This window comes from Ambystoma mexicanum, unplaced genomic scaffold, assembly GCF_040938575.1.
Source record: "Ambystoma mexicanum isolate Mex_15411 unplaced genomic scaffold, UKY_AmexF1_1 Mex_scaf1, whole genome shotgun sequence".
Taxonomy (NCBI): domain Eukaryota; kingdom Metazoa; phylum Chordata; class Amphibia; order Caudata; family Ambystomatidae; genus Ambystoma; species Ambystoma mexicanum.
The window spans coordinates 1,044,227-1,061,626 of NW_027182324.1; the positions used below are offsets into that span (position 1 = coordinate 1,044,227).

Genomic DNA, 17,400 nt, shown 5'->3' on the forward strand with positions numbered 1-17,400 from the left:
TTCACTCTACAGCACCTCCATACATGGCTACCTCACTGGTCAATAAAGGAAATGAATTACTAGTGCATTACACACATTTTGACACTGGAGACATAACTTTTTTCAGTCATTCCGTATCCAGATATAGAGATTTGCAGCATGTAGGACATTAATGGTCACCCACTTACGGATTTGAATGTTTTGCCACATTCATGAGTGCAAACTTGCTCCCCAGTAAAGACGAACATGTGCTCCTCAATGCACACACTGGGCAATGCAGTCCACTCTAAATCGACGATTAATGACATGCTCGTTTTGTGCAATGGAGTTTCAGTCAATTGGAAAACATTTTGAAAAGTTATATTGCAACAGAAGCCCAGCCTTAAAAAAGTGGATTTCACTTCTAAATGATTACATGAGGAAGGAAAGGAGACCAGATGCAAAAAAGGTGCTGCGGCTTAGTTGGTTAAAGCGCCTGTCTAGTAAACAGGAGATCCTGAGTTCGAATCTCAGCAGCGCCTGTCTGCTTTTTTTTCGACCAATCTGTCTCCCCAATATTAAAACTTTGTACAAAGATTGCTATTTCATGCTATTTAGAAGCACAGTCAGGCTTGAAATGTTGGCAAAGCATCCAAGAACTCTGGACTCCACTACCTTAGAGTCATATTGCCCAAGGTTGCGATGCAATCAGAAATAGCACATATTAAAATGAGCAATTCATATTTCCTGCTTAATTTTTTGTAAAAGAAGCAAAGGTACGCCTAAACAGGGACTTGAACCCTGGACCCTCAGATTAAAAGTCTGATGCTCTACCGACTGAGCTATCCAGGCACAGGGATTACTGCCCATTTGAAACTTGATTTTCACTCTACAGCACCTCCATACATGGCTACCTCACTGGGCAATAAAGGAAATGAATTACTAGTGCATTACACACATTTTGACACTGGAGACATAACTTTTTTCAGTCATTCCGTATCCAGATATAGAGATTTGCAGCATCTAGGACTTTAATGTTCACCCACTTACGGATTTGAATGTTTTGCCACATTCATGAGTGCAAACTTGCTCCCCAGTAAAGACGAACATGTGCTCCTCAATGCACACACTGGGCAATGCAGTCCACTCTAAATCGACGATTAATGACATGCTCGTTTTGTGCAATGGAGTTTCAGTCAATTGGAAAACATTTTGAAAAGTTATATTGCAACAGAAGCCCAGCCTTAAAAAAGTGGATTTCACTTCTAAATGATTACATGAGGAAGGAAAGGAGACCAGATGCAAAAAAGGTGCTGCGGCTTAGTTGGTTAAAGCGCCTGTCTAGTAAACAGGAGATCCTGAGTTCAAATCTCAGCAGCGCCTGTCTGCTTTTTTTTCGACCAATCTGTCTCCCCAATATTAAAACTTTGTACAAAGATTGCTATTTCATGCTATTTAGAAGCACAGTCAGGCTTGAAATGTTGGCAAAGCATCCAAGAACTCTGGACTCCACTACCTTAGAGTCATATTGCCCAAGGTTGCGATGCCATCAGAAATAGCACATATTAGAATGAGCAATTCATATTTCCTGCTTAATTTTTTGTAAAAGAAGCAAAGGTACGCCTGAACAGGGACTTGAACCCTGGACCCTCAGATTAAAAGTCTGATGCTCTACCGACTGAGCTATCCAGGCACAGGGATCACTGCCCATTTGAAACTTGATTTTCACTCTACAGCACCTCCATACATGGCTACCTCACTGGTCAATAAAGGAAATGAATTACTAGTGCATTACACACATTTTGACACTGGAGACATAACTTTTTTCAGTCATTCCGTATCCAGATATAGAGATTTGCAGCATGTAGGACTTTAATGGTCACCCACTTACGGATTTGAATGTTTTGCCACATTCATGAGTGCAAACTTGCTCCCCAGTAAAGACGAACATGTGCTCCTCAATGCACAAACTGGGCAATGCAGTCCACTCTAAATCGACGATTAATGACATGCTCGTTTTGTGCAATGGAGTTTCAGTCAATTGGAAAAAATTTTGAAAAGTTATATTGCAACAGAAGCCCAGCCTTAAAAAAGTGGATTTCACTTCTAAATGATTACATGAGGAAGGAAAGGAGACCAGATGCAAAAAAGGTGCTGCGGCTTAGTTGGTTAAAGCGCCTGTCTAGTAAACAGGAGATCCTGAGTTCGAATCTCAGCAGCGCCTGTCTGCTTTTTTTTCGACCAATCTGTCTCCCCAATATTAAAACTTTGTACAAAGATTGCTATTTCATGCTATTTAGAAGCACAGTCAGGCTTGAAATGTTGGCAAAGCATCCAAGAACTCTGGACTCCACTACCTTAGAGTCATATTGCCCAAGGTTGCGATGCCATCAGAAATAGCACATATTAGAATGAGCAATTCATATTTCCTGCTTAATTTTTTGTAAAAGAAGCAAAGGTACGCCTGAACAGGGACTTGAACCCTGGACCCTCAGATTAAAAGTCTGATGCTCTACCGACTGAGCTATCCAGGCACAGGGATCACTGCCCATTTGAAACTTGATTTTCACTCTACAGCACCTCCATACATGGCTACCTCACTGGTCAATAAAGGAAATGAATTACTAGTGCATTACACACATTTTGACACTGGAGACATAACTTTTTTCAGTCATTCCGTATCCAGATATAGAGATTTGCAGCATCTAGGACTTTAATGTTCACCCACTTACGGATTTGAATGTTTTGCCACATTCATGAGTGCAAACTTGCTCCCCAGTAAAGACGAACATGTGCTCCTCAATGCACACACTGGGCAATGCAGTCCACTCTAAATCGACGATTAATGACATGCTCGTTTTGTGCAATGGAGTTTCAGTCAATTGGAAAACATTTTGAAAAGTTATATTGCAACAGAAGCCCAGCCTTAAAAAAGTGGATTTCACTTCTAAATGATTACATGAGGAAGGAAAGGAGACCAGATGCAAAAAAGGTGCTGTGGCTTAGTTGGTTAAAGCGCCTGTCTAGTAAACAGGAGATCCTGAGTTTGAATCTCAGCAGCGCCTGTCTGCTTTTTTTTCGACCAATCTGTCTCCCCAATGTTAAAACTTTGTACAAAGATTGCTATTTCATGCTATTTAGAAGCACAGTCAGGCTTGAAATGTTGGCAAAGCCTCCAAGAACTCTGGACTCCACTACCTTAGAGTCATATTGCCCAAGGTTGCGATGCCATCAGAAATAGCACATATTAGAATGAGCAATTCATATTTCCTGCTTAATTTTTTGTAAAAGAAGCAAAGGTACGCCTGAACAGTGACTTGAACCCTGGACCCTCAGATTAAAAGTCTGATGCTCTACCGACTGAGCTATCCAGGCACAGGGATCACTGCCCATTTGAAACTTGATTTTCACTCTACAGTACCTCCATACATGGCTACCTCACTGGTCAATAAAGGAAATGAATTACTAGTGCATTACACACATTTTGACACTGGAGACATAACTTTTTTCAGACATTCCGTATCCAGATATAGAGATTTGCAGCATCTAGGACTTTAATGTTCACCCACTTACGGATTTGAATGTTTTGCCACATTCATGAGTGCAAACTTGCTCCCCAGTAAAGACGAACATGTGCTCCTCAATGCACACACTGGGCAATGCAGTCCACTCTAAATCGACGATTAATGACATGCTCGTTTTGTGCAATGGAGTTTCAGTCAATTGGAAAACATTTTGAAAAGTTATATTGCAACAGAAGCCCAGCCTTAAAAAAGTGGATTTCACTTCTAAATGATTACATGAGGAAGGAAAGGAGACCAGATGCAAAAAAGGTGCTGCGGCTTAGTTGGTTAAAGCGCCTGTCTAGTAAACAGGAGATCCTGAGTTTGAATCTCAGCAGCGCCTGTCTGCTTTTTTTTCGACCAATCTGTCTCCCCAATATTAAAACTTTGTACAAAGATTGCTATTTCATGCTATTTAGAAGCACAGTCAGGCTTGAAATGTTGGCAAAGCATCCAAGAACTCTGGACTCCACTACCTTAGAGTCATATTGCCCAAGGTTGCGATGCCATCAGAAATAGCACATATTAGAATGAGCAATTCATATTTCCTGCTTAATTTTTTGTAAAAGAAGCAAAGGTACGCCTGAACAGGGACTTGAACCCTGGACCCTCAGATTAAAAGTCTGATGCTCTACCGACTGAGCTATCCAGGCACAGGGATCACTGCCCATTTGAAACTTGATTTTCACTCTACAGCACCTCCATACATGGCTACCTCACTGGTCAATAAAGGAAATGAATTACTAGTGCATTACACACATTTTGACACTGGAGACATAACTTTTTTCAGTCATTCCGTATCCAGATATAGAGATTTGCAGCATGTAGGACATTAATGGTCACCCACTTACGGATTTGAATGTTTTGCCACATTCATGAGTGCAAACTTGCTCCCCAGTAAAGACGAACATGTGCTCCTCAATGCACACACTGGGCAATGCAGTCCACTCTAAATCGACGATTAATGACATGCTCGTTTTGTGCAATGGAGTTTCAGTCAATTGGAAAACATTTTGAAAAGTTATATTGCAACAGAAGCCCAGCCTTAAAAAAGTGGATTTCACTTCTAAATGATTACATGAGGAAGGAAAGGAGACCAGATGCAAAAAAGGTGCTGCGGCTTAGTTGGTTAAAGCGCCTGTCTAGTAAACAGGAGATCCTGAGTTCGAATCTCAGCAGCGCCTGTCTGCTTTTTTTTCGACCAATCTGTCTCCCCAATATTAAAACTTTGTACAAAGATTGCTATTTCATGCTATTTAGAAGCACAGTCAGGCTTGAAATGTTGGCAAAGCATCCAAGAACTCTGGACTCCACTACCTTAGAGTCATATTGCCCAAGGTTGCGATGCCATCAGAAATAGCACATATTAAAATGAGCAATTCATATTTCCTGCTTAATTTTTTGTAAAAGAAGCAAAGGTACGCCTAAACAGGGACTTGAACCCTGGACCCTCAGATTAAAAGTCTGATGCTCTACCGACTGAGCTATCCAGGCACAGGGATTACTGCCCATTTGAAACTTGATTTTCACTCTACAGCACCTCCATACATGGCTACCTCACTGGGCAATAAAGGAAATGAATTACTAGTGCATTACACACATTTTGACACTGGAGACATAACTTTTTTCAGTCATTCCGTATCCAGATATAGAGATTTGCAGCATCTAGGACTTTAATGTTCACCCACTTACGGATTTGAATGTTTTGCCACATTCATGAGTGCAAACTTGCTCCCCAGTAAAGACGAACATGTGCTCCTCAATGCACACACTGGGCAATGCAGTCCACTCTAAATCGACGATTAATGACATGCTCGTTTTGTGCAATGGAGTTTCAGTCAATTGGAAAACATTTTGAAAAGTTATATTGCAACAGAAGCCCAGCCTTAAAAAAGTGGATTTCACTTCTAAATGATTACATGAGGAAGGAAAGGAGACCAGATGCAAAAAAGGTGCTGCGGCTTAGTTGGTTAAAGCGCCTGTCTAGTAAACAGGAGATCCTGAGTTCAAATCTCAGCAGCGCCTGTCTGCTTTTTTTTCGACCAATCTGTCTCCCCAATATTAAAACTTTGTACAAAGATTGCTATTTCATGCTATTTAGAAGCACAGTCAGGCTTGAAATGTTGGCAAAGCATCCAAGAACTCTGGACTCCACTACCTTAGAGTCATATTGCCCAAGGTTGCGATGCCATCAGAAATAGCACATATTAGAATGAGCAATTCATATTTCCTGCTTAATTTTTTGTAAAAGAAGCAAAGGTACGCCTGAACAGGGACTTGAACCCTGGACCCTCAGATTAAAAGTCTGATGCTCTACCGACTGAGCTATCCAGGCACAGGGATCACTGCCCATTTGAAACTTGATTTTCACTCTACAGCACCTCCATACATGGCTACCTCACTGGTCAATAAAGGAAATGAATTACTAGTGCATTACACACATTTTGACACTGGAGACATAACTTTTTTCAGTCATTCCGTATCCAGATATAGAGATTTGCAGCATGTAGGACTTTAATGGTCACCCACTTACGGATTTGAATGTTTTGCCACATTCATGAGTGCAAACTTGCTCCCCAGTAAAGACGAACATGTGCTCCTCAATGCACAAACTGGGCAATGCAGTCCACTCTAAATCGACGATTAATGACATGCTCGTTTTGTGCAATGGAGTTTCAGTCAATTGGAAAAAATTTTGAAAAGTTATATTGCAACAGAAGCCCAGCCTTAAAAAAGTGGATTTCACTTCTAAATGATTACATGAGGAAGGAAAGGAGACCAGATGCAAAAAAGGTGCTGCGGCTTAGTTGGTTAAAGCGCCTGTCTAGTAAACAGGAGATCCTGAGTTCGAATCTCAGCAGCGCCTGTCTGCTTTTTTTTCGACCAATCTGTCTCCCCAATATTAAAACTTTGTACAAAGATTGCTATTTCATGCTATTTAGAAGCACAGTCAGGCTTGAAATGTTGGCAAAGCATCCAAGAACTCTGGACTCCACTACCTTAGAGTCATATTGCCCAAGGTTGCGATGCCATCAGAAATAGCACATATTAGAATGAGCAATTCATATTTCCTGCTTAATTTTTTGTAAAAGAAGCAAAGGTACGCCTGAACAGGGACTTGAACCCTGGACCCTCAGATTAAAAGTCTGATGCTCTACCGACTGAGCTATCCAGGCACAGGGATCACTGCCCATTTGAAACTTGATTTTCACTCTACAGCACCTCCATACATGGCTACCTCACTGGTCAATAAAGGAAATGAATTACTAGTGCATTACACACATTTTGACACTGGAGACATAACTTTTTTCAGTCATTCCGTATCCAGATATAGAGATTTGCAGCATCTAGGACTTTAATGTTCACCCACTTACGGATTTGAATGTTTTGCCACATTCATGAGTGCAAACTTGCTCCCCAGTAAAGACGAACATGTGCTCCTCAATGCACACACTGGGCAATGCAGTCCACTCTAAATCGACGATTAATGACATGCTCGTTTTGTGCAATGGAGTTTCAGTCAATTGGAAAACATTTTGAAAAGTTATATTGCAACAGAAGCCCAGCCTTAAAAAAGTGGATTTCACTTCTAAATGATTACATGAGGAAGGAAAGGAGACCAGATGCAAAAAAGGTGCTGCGGCTTAGTTGGTTAAAGCGCCTGTCTAGTAAACAGGAGATCCTGAGTTCAAATCTCAGCAGCGCCTGTCTGCTTTTTTTTTCGACCAATCTGTCTCCCCAATATTAAAACTTTGTACAAAGATTGCTATTTCATGCTATTTAGAAGCACAGTCAGGCTTGAAATGTTGGCAAAGCATCCAAGAACTCTGGACTCCACTACCTTAGAGTCATATTGCCCAAGGTTGCGATGCCATCAGAAATAGCACATATTAGAATGAGCAATTCATATTTCCTGCTTAATTTTTTGTAAAAGAAGCAAAGGTACGCCTGAACAGGGACTTGAACCCTGGACCCTCAGATTAAAAGTCTGATGCTCTACCGACTGAGCTATCCAGGCACAGGGATCACTGCCCATTTGAAACTTGATTTTCACTCTACAGCACCTCCATACATGGCTACCTCACTGGTCAATAAAGGAAATGAATTACTAGTGCATTACACACATTTTGACACTGGAGACATAACTTTTTTCAGTCATTCCGTATCCAGATATAGAGATTTGCAGCATGTAGGACTTTAATGGTCACCCACTTACGGATTTGAATGTTTTGCCACATTCATGAGTGCAAACTTGCTCCCCAGTAAAGACGAACATGTGCTCCTCAATGCACACACTGGGCAATGCAGTCCACTCTAAATCGACGATTAATGACATGCTCGTTTTGTGCAATGGAGTTTCAGTCAATTGGAAAACATTTTGAAAAGTTATATTGCTACAGAAGCCTAGCCTTAAAAAAAGTGGATTTCACTTCTAAATGATTACATGAGGAAGGAAAGGAGACCAGATGCAAAAAAGGTGCTGCGGCTTAGTTGGTTAAAGCGCCTGTCTAGTAAACAGGAGATCCTGAGTTCGAATCTCAGCAGCGCCTGTCTGCTTTTTTTTCGACCAATCTGTCTCCCCAATATTAAAACTTTGTACAAAGATTGCTATTTCATGCTATTTAGAAGCACAGTCAGGCTTGAAATGTTGGCAAAGCATCCAAGAACTCTGGACTCCACTACCTTAGAGTCATATTGCCCAAGGTTGCGATGCCATCAGAAATAGCACATATTAGAATGAGCAATTCATATTTCCTGCTTAATTTTTTGTAAAAGAAGCAAAGGTACGCCTGAACAGGGACTTGAACCCTGGACCCTCAGATTAAAAGTCTGATGCTCTACCGACTGAGCTATCCAGGCACAGGGATTACTGCCCATTTGAAACTTGATTTTCACTCTACAGCACCTCCATACATGGCTACCTCACTGGGCAATAAAGGAAATGAATTACTAGTGCATTACACACATTTTGACACTGGAGACATAACTTTTTTCAGTCATTCCGTATCCAGATATAGAGATTTGCAGCATCTAGGACTTTAATGTTCACCCACTTACGGATTTGAATGTTTTGCCACATTCATGAGTGCAAACTTGCTCCCCAGTAAAGACGAACATGTGCTCCTCAATGCACACACTGGCAATGCAGTCCACTCTAAATCGACGATTAATGACATGCTCGTTTTGTGCAATGGAGTTTCAGTCAATTGGAAAACATTTTGAAAAGTTATATTGCTACAGAAGCCTAGCCTTAAAAAAAGTGGATTTCACTTCTAAATGATTACATGAGGAAGGAAAGGAGACCAGATGCAAAAAAGGTGCTGTGGCTTAGTTGGTTAAAGCGCCTGTCTAGTAAACAGGAGATCCTGAGTTTGAATGTCAGCAGCGCCTGTCTGCTTTTTTTTCGACCAATATGTCTCCCCAATGTTAAAACTTTGTACAAAGATTGCTATTTCATGCTATTTAGAAGCACAGTCAGGCTTGAAATGTTGGCAAAGCCTCCAAGAACTCTGGACTCCACTACCTTAGAGTCATATTGCCCAAGGTTGCGATGCCATCAGAAATAGCACATATTAGAATGAGCAATTCATATTTCCTGCTTAATTTTTTGTAAAAGAAGCAAAGGTACGCCTGAACCGTGACTTGAACCCTGGACCCTCAGATTAAAAGTCTGATGCTCTACCGACTGAGCTATCCAGGCACAGGGATCACTGCCCATTTGAAACTTGATTTTCACTCTACAGCACCTCCATACATGGCTACCTCACTGGTCAATAAAGGAAATTAATTACTAGTGCATTACACACATTTTGACACTGGAGACATAACTTTTTTCAGTCATTCCGTATCCAGATATAGAGATTTGCAGCATCTAGGACTTTAATGTTCACCCACTTACGGATTTGAATGTTTTGCCACATTCATGAGTGCAAACTTGCTCCCCAGTAAAGACGAACATGTGCTCCTCAATGCACACACTGGGCAATGCAGTCCACTCTAAATCGACGATTAATGACATGCTCGTTTTGTGCAATGGAGTTTCAGTCAATTGGAAAACATTTTGAAAAGTTATATTGCAACAGAAGCCCAGCGTTAAAAAAGTGGATTTCACTTCTAAATGATTACATGAGGAAGGAAAGGAGACCAGATGCAAAAAAGGTGCTGTGGCTTAGTTGGTTAAAGCGCCTGTCTAGTAAACAGGAGATCCTGAGTTCGAATCTCACCAGCGCCTGTCTGCTTTTTTTTCGACCAATCTGTCTCCCCAATATTAAAACTTTGTACAAAGATTGCTATTTCATGCTATTTAGAAGCACAGTCAGGCTTGAAATGTTGGCAAAGCATCCAAGAACTCTGGACTCCACTACCTTAGAGTCATATTGCCCAAGGTTGCGATGCCATCAGAAATAGCACATATTAGAATGAGCAATTCATATTTCCTGCTTAATTTTTTGTAAAAGAAGCAAAGGTACGCCTGAACAGGGACTTGAACCCTGGACCCTCAGATTAAAAGTCTGATGCTCTACCGACTGAGCTATCCAGGCACAGGGATCACTGCCCATTTGAAACTTGATTTTCACTCTACAGCACCTCCATACATGGCTACCTCACTGGTCAATAAAGGAAATGAATTACTAGTGCATTACACACATTTTGACACTGGAGACATAACTTTTTTCAGTCATTCCGTATCCAGATATAGAGATTTGCAGCATGTAGGACTTTAATGGTCACCCACTTACGGATTTGAATGTTTTGCCACATTCATGAGTGCAAACTTGCTCCCCAGTAAAGACGAACATGTGCTCCTCAATGCACACACTGGGCAATGCAGTCCACTCTAAATCGACGATTAATGACATGCTCGTTTTGTGCAATGGAGTTTCAGTCAATTGGAAAACATTTTGAAAAGTTATATTGCTACAGAAGCCTAGCCTTAAAAAAAGTGGATTTCACTTCTAAATGATTACATGAGGAAGGAAAGGAGACCAGATGCAAAAAAGGTGCTGTGGCTTAGTTGGTTAAAGCGCCTGTCTAGTAAACAGGAGATCCTGAGTTTGAATGTCAGCAGCGCCTGTCTGCTTTTTTTTCGACCAATCTGTCTCCCCAATGTTAAAACTTTGTACAAAGATTGCTATTTCATGCTATTTAGAAGCACAGTCAGGCTTGAAATGTTGGCAAAGCCTCCAAGAACTCTGGACTCCACTACCTTAGAGTCATATTGCCCAAGGTTGCGATGCCATCAGAAATAGCACATATTAGAATGAGCAATTCATATTTCCTGCTTAATTTTTTGTAAAAGAAGCAAAGGTACGCCTGAACCGTGACTTGAACCCTGGACCCTCAGATTAAAAGTCTGATGCTCTACCGACTGAGCTATCCAGGCACAGGGATCACTGCCCATTTGAAACTTGATTTTCACTCTACAGCACCTCCATACATGGCTACCTCACTGGTCAATAAAGGAAATTAATTACTAGTGCATTACACACATTTTGACACTGGAGACATAACTTTTTTCAGTCATTCCGTATCCAGATATAGAGATTTGCAGCATCTAGGACTTTAATGTTCACCCACTTACGGATTTGAATGTTTTGCCACATTCATGAGTGCAAACTTGCTCCCCAGTAAAGACGAACATGTGCTCCTCAATGCACACACTGGGCAATGCAGTCCACTCTAAATCGACGATTAATGACATGCTCGTTTTGTGCAATGGAGTTTCAGTCAATTGGAAAACATTTTGAAAAGTTATATTGCAACAGAAGCCCAGCGTTAAAAAAGTGGATTTCACTTCTAAATGATTACATGAGGAAGGAAAGGAGACCAGATGCAAAAAAGGTGCTGTGGCTTAGTTGGTTAAAGCGCCTGTCTAGTAAACAGGAGATCCTGAGTTCGAATCTCACCAGCGCCTGTCTGCTTTTTTTTCGACCAATCTGTCTCCCCAATATTAAAACTTTGTACAAAGATTGCTATTTCATGCTATTTAGAAGCAGAGTCAGGCTTGAAATGTTGGCAAAGCATCCAAGAACTCTGGACTCCACTACCTTAGAGTCATATTGCCCAAGGTTGCGATGCCATCAGAAATAGCACATATTAGAATGAGCAATTCATATTTCCTGCTTAATTTTTTGTAAAAGAAGCAAAGGTACGCCTGAACAGGGACTTGAACCCTGGACCCTCAGATTAAAAGTCTGATGCTCTACCGACTGAGCTATCCAGGCACAGGGATCACTGCCCATTTGAAACTTGATTTTCACTCTACAGCACCTCCATACATGGCTACCTCACTGGTCAATAAAGGAAATGAATTACTAGTGCATTACACACATTTTGACACTGGAGACATAACTTTTTTCAGTCATTCCGTATCCAGATATAGAGATTTGCAGCATGTAGGACTTTAATGGTCACCCACTTACGGATTTGAATGTTTTGCCACATTCATGAGTGCAAACTTGCTCCCCAGTAAAGACGAACATGTGCTCCTCAATGCACACACTGGGCAATGCAGTCCACTCTAAATCGACGATTACTGACATGCTCGTTTTGTGCAATGGAGTTTCAGTCAATTGGAAAACATTTTGAAAAGTTATATTGCAACAGAAGCCTAGCCTTAAAAAAAGTGGATTTCACTTCTAAATGATTACATGAGGAAGGAAAGGAGACCAGATGCAAAAAAGGTGCTGTGGCTTAGTTGGTTAAAGCGCCTGTCTAGTAAACAGGAGATCCTGAGTTTGAATCTCAGCAGCGCCTGTCTGCTTTTTTTTCGACCAATCTGTCTCCCCAATGTTAAAACTTTGTACAAAGATTGCTATTTCATGCTATTTAGAAGCACAGTCAGGCTTGAAATGTTGGCAAAGCCTCCAAGAACTCTGGACTCCACTACCTTAGAGTCATATTGCCCAAGGTTGCGATGCCATCAGAAATAGCACATATTAGAATGAGCAATTCATATTTCCTGCTTAATTTTTTGTAAAAGAAGCAAAGGTACGCCTGAACAGTGACTTGAACCCTGGACCCTCAGATTAAAAGTCTGATGCTCTACCGACTGAGCTATCCAGGCACAGGGATCACTGCCCATTTGAAACTTGATTTTCACTCTACAGTACCTCCATACATGGCTACCTCACTGGTCAATAAAGGAAATGAATTACTAGTGCATTACACACATTTTGACACTGGAGACATAACTTTTTTCAGACATTCCGTATCCAGATATAGAGATTTGCAGCATCTAGGACTTTAATGTTCACCCACTTACGGATTTGAATGTTTTGCCACATTCATGAGTGCAAACTTGCTCCCCAGTAAAGACGAACATGTGCTCCTCAATGCACACACTGGGCAATGCAGTCCACTCTAAATCGACGATTAATGACATGCTCGTTTTGTGCAATGGAGTTTCAGTCAATTGGAAAACATTTTGAAAAGTTATATTGCAACAGAAGCCCAGCCTTAAAAAAGTGGATTTCACTTCTAAATGATTACATGAGGAAGGAAAGGAGACCAGATGCAAAAAAGGTGCTGCGGCTTAGTTGGTTAAAGCGCCTGTCTAGTAAACAGGAGATCCTGAGTTTGAATCTCAGCAGCGCCTGTCTGCTTTTTTTTCGACCAATCTGTCTCCCCAATATTAAAACTTTGTACAAAGATTGCTATTTCATGCTATTTAGAAGCACAGTCAGGCTTGAAATGTTGGCAAAGCATCCAAGAACTCTGGACTCCACTACCTTAGAGTCATATTGCCCAAGGTTGCGATGCCATCAGAAATAGCACATATTAGAATGAGCAATTCATATTTCCTGCTTAATTTTTTGTAAAAGAAGCAAAGGTACGCCTGAACAGGGACTTGAACCCTGGACCCTCAGATTAAAAGTCTGATGCTCTACCGACTGAGCTATCCAGGCACAGGGATCACTGCCCATTTGAAACTTGATTTTCACTCTACAGCACCTCCATACATGGCTACCTCACTGGTCAATAAAGGAAATGAATTACTAGTGCATTACACACATTTTGACACTGGAGACATAACTTTTTTCAGTCATTCCGTATCCAGATATAGAGATTTGCAGCATGTAGGACATTAATGGTCACCCACTTACGGATTTGAATGTTTTGCCACATTCATGAGTGCAAACTTGCTCCCCAGTAAAGACGAACATGTGCTCCTCAATGCACACACTGGGCAATGCAGTCCACTCTAAATCGACGATTAATGACATGCTCGTTTTGTGCAATGGAGTTTCAGTCAATTGGAAAACATTTTGAAAAGTTATATTGCAACAGAAGCCCAGCCTTAAAAAAGTGGATTTCACTTCTAAATGATTACATGAGGAAGGAAAGGAGACCAGATGCAAAAAAGGTGCTGCGGCTTAGTTGGTTAAAGCGCCTGTCTAGTAAACAGGAGATCCTGAGTTCGAATCTCAGCAGCGCCTGTCTGCTTTTTTTTCGACCAATCTGTCTCCCCAATATTAAAACTTTGTACAAAGATTGCTATTTCATGCTATTTAGAAGCACAGTCAGGCTTGAAATGTTGGCAAAGCATCCAAGAACTCTGGACTCCACTACCTTAGAGTCATATTGCCCAAGGTTGCGATGCCATCAGAAATAGCACATATTAGAATGAGCAATTCATATTTCCTGCTTAATTTTTTGTAAAAGAAGCAAAGGTACGCCTAAACAGGGACTTGAACCCTGGACCCTCAGATTAAAAGTCTGATGCTCTACCGACTGAGCTATCCAGGCACAGGGATTACTGCCCATTTGAAACTTGATTTTCACTCTACAGCACCTCCATACATGGCTACCTCACTGGGCAATAAAGGAAATGAATTACTAGTGCATTACACACATTTTGACACTGGAGACATAACTTTTTTCAGTCATTCCGTATCCAGATATAGAGATTTGCAGCATCTAGGACTTTAATGTTCACCCACTTACGGATTTGAATGTTTTGCCACATTCATGAGTGCAAACTTGCTCCCCAGTAAAGACGAACATGTGCTCCTCAATGCACACACTGGGCAATGCAGTCCACTCTAAATCGACGATTAATGACATGCTCGTTTTGTGCAATGGAGTTTCAGTCAATTGGAAAACATTTTGAAAAGTTATATTGCAACAGAAGCCCAGCCTTAAAAAAGTGGATTTCACTTCTAAATGATTACATGAGGAAGGAAAGGAGACCAGATGCAAAAAAGGTGCTGCGGCTTAGTTGGTTAAAGCGCCTGTCTAGTAAACAGGAGATCCTGAGTTCAAATCTCAGCAGCGCCTGTCTGCTTTTTTTTCGACCAATCTGTCTCCCCAATATTAAAACTTTGTACAAAGATTGCTATTTCATGCTATTTAGAAGCACAGTCAGGCTTGAAATGTTGGCAAAGCATCCAAGAACTCTGGACTCCACTACCTTAGAGTCATATTGCCCAAGGTTGCGATGCCATCAGAAATAGCACATATTAGAATGAGCAATTCATATTTCCTGCTTAATTTTTTGTAAAAGAAGCAAAGGTACGCCTGAACAGGGACTTGAACCCTGGACCCTCAGATTAAAAGTCTGATGCTCTACCGACTGAGCTATCCAGGCACAGGGATCACTGCCCATTTGAAACTTGATTTTCACTCTACAGCACCTCCATACATGGCTACCTCACTGGTCAATAAAGGAAATGAATTACTAGTGCATTACACACATTTTGACACTGGAGACATAACTTTTTTCAGTCATTCCGTATCCAGATATAGAGATTTGCAGCATGTAGGACTTTAATGGTCACCCACTTACGGATTTGAATGTTTTGCCACATTCATGAGTGCAAACTTGCTCCCCAGTAAAGACGAACATGTGCTCCTCAATGCACACACTGGGCAATGCAGTCCACTCTAAATCGACGATTAATGACATGCTCGTTTTGTGCAATGGAGTTTCAGTCAATTGGAAAAAATTTTGAAAAGTTATATTGCAACAGAAGCCCAGCCTTAAAAAAGTGGATTTCACTTCTAAATGATTACATGAGGAAGGAAAGGAGACCAGATGCAAAAAAGGTGCTGCGGCTTAGTTGGTTAAAGCGCCTGTCTAGTAAACAGGAGATCCTGAGTTCGAATCTCAGCAGCGCCTGTCTGCTTTTTTTTCGACCAATCTGTCTCCCCAATATTAAAACTTTGTACAAAGATTGCTATTTCATGCTATTTAGAAGCACAGTCAGGCTTGAAATGTTGGCAAAGCATCCAAGAACTCTGGACTCCACTACCTTAGAGTCATATTGCCCAAGGTTGCGATGCCATCAGAAATAGCACATATTAGAATGAGCAATTCATATTTCCTGCTTAATTTTTTGTAAAAGAAGCAAAGGTACGCCTGAACAGGGACTTGAACCCTGGACCCTCAGATTAAAAGTCTGATGCTCTACCGACTGAGCTATCCAGGCACAGGGATCACTGCCCATTTGAAACTTGATTTTCACTCTACAGCACCTCCATACATGGCTACCTCACTGGTCAATAAAGGAAATGAATTACTAGTGCATTACACACATTTTGACACTGGAGACATAACTTTTTTCAGTCATTCCGTATCCAGATATAGAGATTTGCAGCATCTAGGACTTTAATGTTCACCCACTTACGGATTTGAATGTTTTGCCACATTCATGAGTGCAAACTTGCTCCCCAGTAAAGACGAACATGTGCTCCTCAATGCACACACTGGGCAATGCAGTCCACTCTAAATCGACGATTAATGACATGCTCGTTTTGTGCAATGGAGTTTCAGTCAATTGGAAAACATTTTGAAAAGTTATATTGCAACAGAAGCCCAGCCTTAAAAAAGTGGATTTCACTTCTAAATGATTACATGAGGAAGGAAAGGAGACCAGATGCAAAAAAGGTGCTGCGGCTTAGTTGGTTAAAGCGCCTGTCTAGTAAACAGGAGATCCTGAGTTCAAATCTCAGCAGCGCCTGTCTGCTTTTTTTTTCGACCAATCTGTCTCCCCAATATTAAAACTTTGTACAAAGATTGCTATTTCATGCTATTTAGAAGCACAGTCAGGCTTGAAATGTTGGCAAAGCATCCAAGAACTCTGGACTCCACTACCTTAGAGTCATATTGCCCAAGGTTGCGATGCCATCAGAAATAGCACATATTAGAATGAGCAATTCATATTTCCTGCTTAATTTTTTGTAAAAGAAGCAAAGGTACGCCTGAACAGGGACTTGAACCCTGGACCCTCAGATTAAAAGTCTGATGCTCTACCGACTGAGCTATCCAGGCACAGGGATCACTGCCCATTTGAAACTTGATTTTCACTCTACAGCACCTCCATACATGGCTACCTCACTGGTCAATAAAGGAAATGAATTACTAGTGCATTACACACATTTTGACACTGGAGACATAACTTTTTTCAGTCATTCCGTATCCAGATATAGAGATTTGCAGCATGTAGGACTTTAATGGTCACCCACTTACGGATTTGAATGTTTTGCCACATTCATGAGTGCAAACTTGCTCCCCAGTAAAGACGAACATGTGCTCCTCAATGCACACACTGGGCAATGCAGTCCACTCTAAATCGACGATTAATGACATGCTCGTTTTGTGCAATGGAGTTTCAGTCAATTGGAAAACATTTTGAAAAGTTATATTGCTACAGAAGCCTAGCCTTAAAAAAAGTGGATTTCACTTCTAAATGATTACATGAGGAAGGAAAGGAGACCAGATGCAAAAAAGGTGCTGCGGCTTAGTTGGTTAAAGCGCCTGTCTAGTAAACAGGAGATCCTGAGTTCGAATCTCAGCAGCGCCTGTCTGCTTTTTTTTCGACCAATCTGTCTCCCCAATATTAAAACTTTGTACAAAGATTGCTATTTCATGCTATTT

At 41.1% G+C, this 17,400-nt stretch overlaps 13 non-coding genes across 13 annotated transcripts; all 13 read right to left on the reverse strand.

The window, feature by feature from the left end:
- Positions 1-1,578: 1,578 nt before the first annotated feature.
- TRNAK-UUU (transfer RNA lysine (anticodon UUU)) lies at positions 1,579-1,651 on the reverse strand. Its single transcript has one exon. It is a non-coding gene; the product is annotated as a tRNA-Lys (tRNA).
- Positions 1,652-2,419: 768 nt separating this feature from the next.
- Positions 2,420-2,492, reverse strand: TRNAK-UUU (transfer RNA lysine (anticodon UUU)). The gene has a single exon. It is a non-coding gene; the product is annotated as a tRNA-Lys (tRNA).
- A 1,609-nt stretch (positions 2,493-4,101) lies between these two features.
- On the reverse strand, positions 4,102-4,174 carry TRNAK-UUU (transfer RNA lysine (anticodon UUU)). The gene has a single exon. It is a non-coding gene; the product is annotated as a tRNA-Lys (tRNA).
- A 1,609-nt stretch (positions 4,175-5,783) lies between these two features.
- On the reverse strand, positions 5,784-5,856 carry TRNAK-UUU (transfer RNA lysine (anticodon UUU)). The gene has a single exon. It is a non-coding gene; the product is annotated as a tRNA-Lys (tRNA).
- Positions 5,857-6,624: 768 nt separating this feature from the next.
- Positions 6,625-6,697, reverse strand: TRNAK-UUU (transfer RNA lysine (anticodon UUU)). The gene has a single exon. It is a non-coding gene; the product is annotated as a tRNA-Lys (tRNA).
- A 769-nt stretch (positions 6,698-7,466) lies between these two features.
- TRNAK-UUU (transfer RNA lysine (anticodon UUU)) lies at positions 7,467-7,539 on the reverse strand. Its single transcript has one exon. It is a non-coding gene; the product is annotated as a tRNA-Lys (tRNA).
- A 769-nt stretch (positions 7,540-8,308) lies between these two features.
- TRNAK-UUU (transfer RNA lysine (anticodon UUU)) lies at positions 8,309-8,381 on the reverse strand. Its single transcript has one exon. It is a non-coding gene; the product is annotated as a tRNA-Lys (tRNA).
- A 1,609-nt stretch (positions 8,382-9,990) lies between these two features.
- TRNAK-UUU (transfer RNA lysine (anticodon UUU)) lies at positions 9,991-10,063 on the reverse strand. Its single transcript has one exon. It is a non-coding gene; the product is annotated as a tRNA-Lys (tRNA).
- Positions 10,064-11,673: 1,610 nt separating this feature from the next.
- Positions 11,674-11,746, reverse strand: TRNAK-UUU (transfer RNA lysine (anticodon UUU)). The gene has a single exon. It is a non-coding gene; the product is annotated as a tRNA-Lys (tRNA).
- A 1,610-nt stretch (positions 11,747-13,356) lies between these two features.
- On the reverse strand, positions 13,357-13,429 carry TRNAK-UUU (transfer RNA lysine (anticodon UUU)). The gene has a single exon. It is a non-coding gene; the product is annotated as a tRNA-Lys (tRNA).
- A 1,609-nt stretch (positions 13,430-15,038) lies between these two features.
- Positions 15,039-15,111, reverse strand: TRNAK-UUU (transfer RNA lysine (anticodon UUU)). The gene has a single exon. It is a non-coding gene; the product is annotated as a tRNA-Lys (tRNA).
- Positions 15,112-15,879: 768 nt separating this feature from the next.
- Positions 15,880-15,952, reverse strand: TRNAK-UUU (transfer RNA lysine (anticodon UUU)). Its single transcript has one exon. It is a non-coding gene; the product is annotated as a tRNA-Lys (tRNA).
- Positions 15,953-16,721: 769 nt separating this feature from the next.
- On the reverse strand, positions 16,722-16,794 carry TRNAK-UUU (transfer RNA lysine (anticodon UUU)). The gene has a single exon. It is a non-coding gene; the product is annotated as a tRNA-Lys (tRNA).
- Between the last annotated feature and the right edge of the window lie 606 nt (positions 16,795-17,400).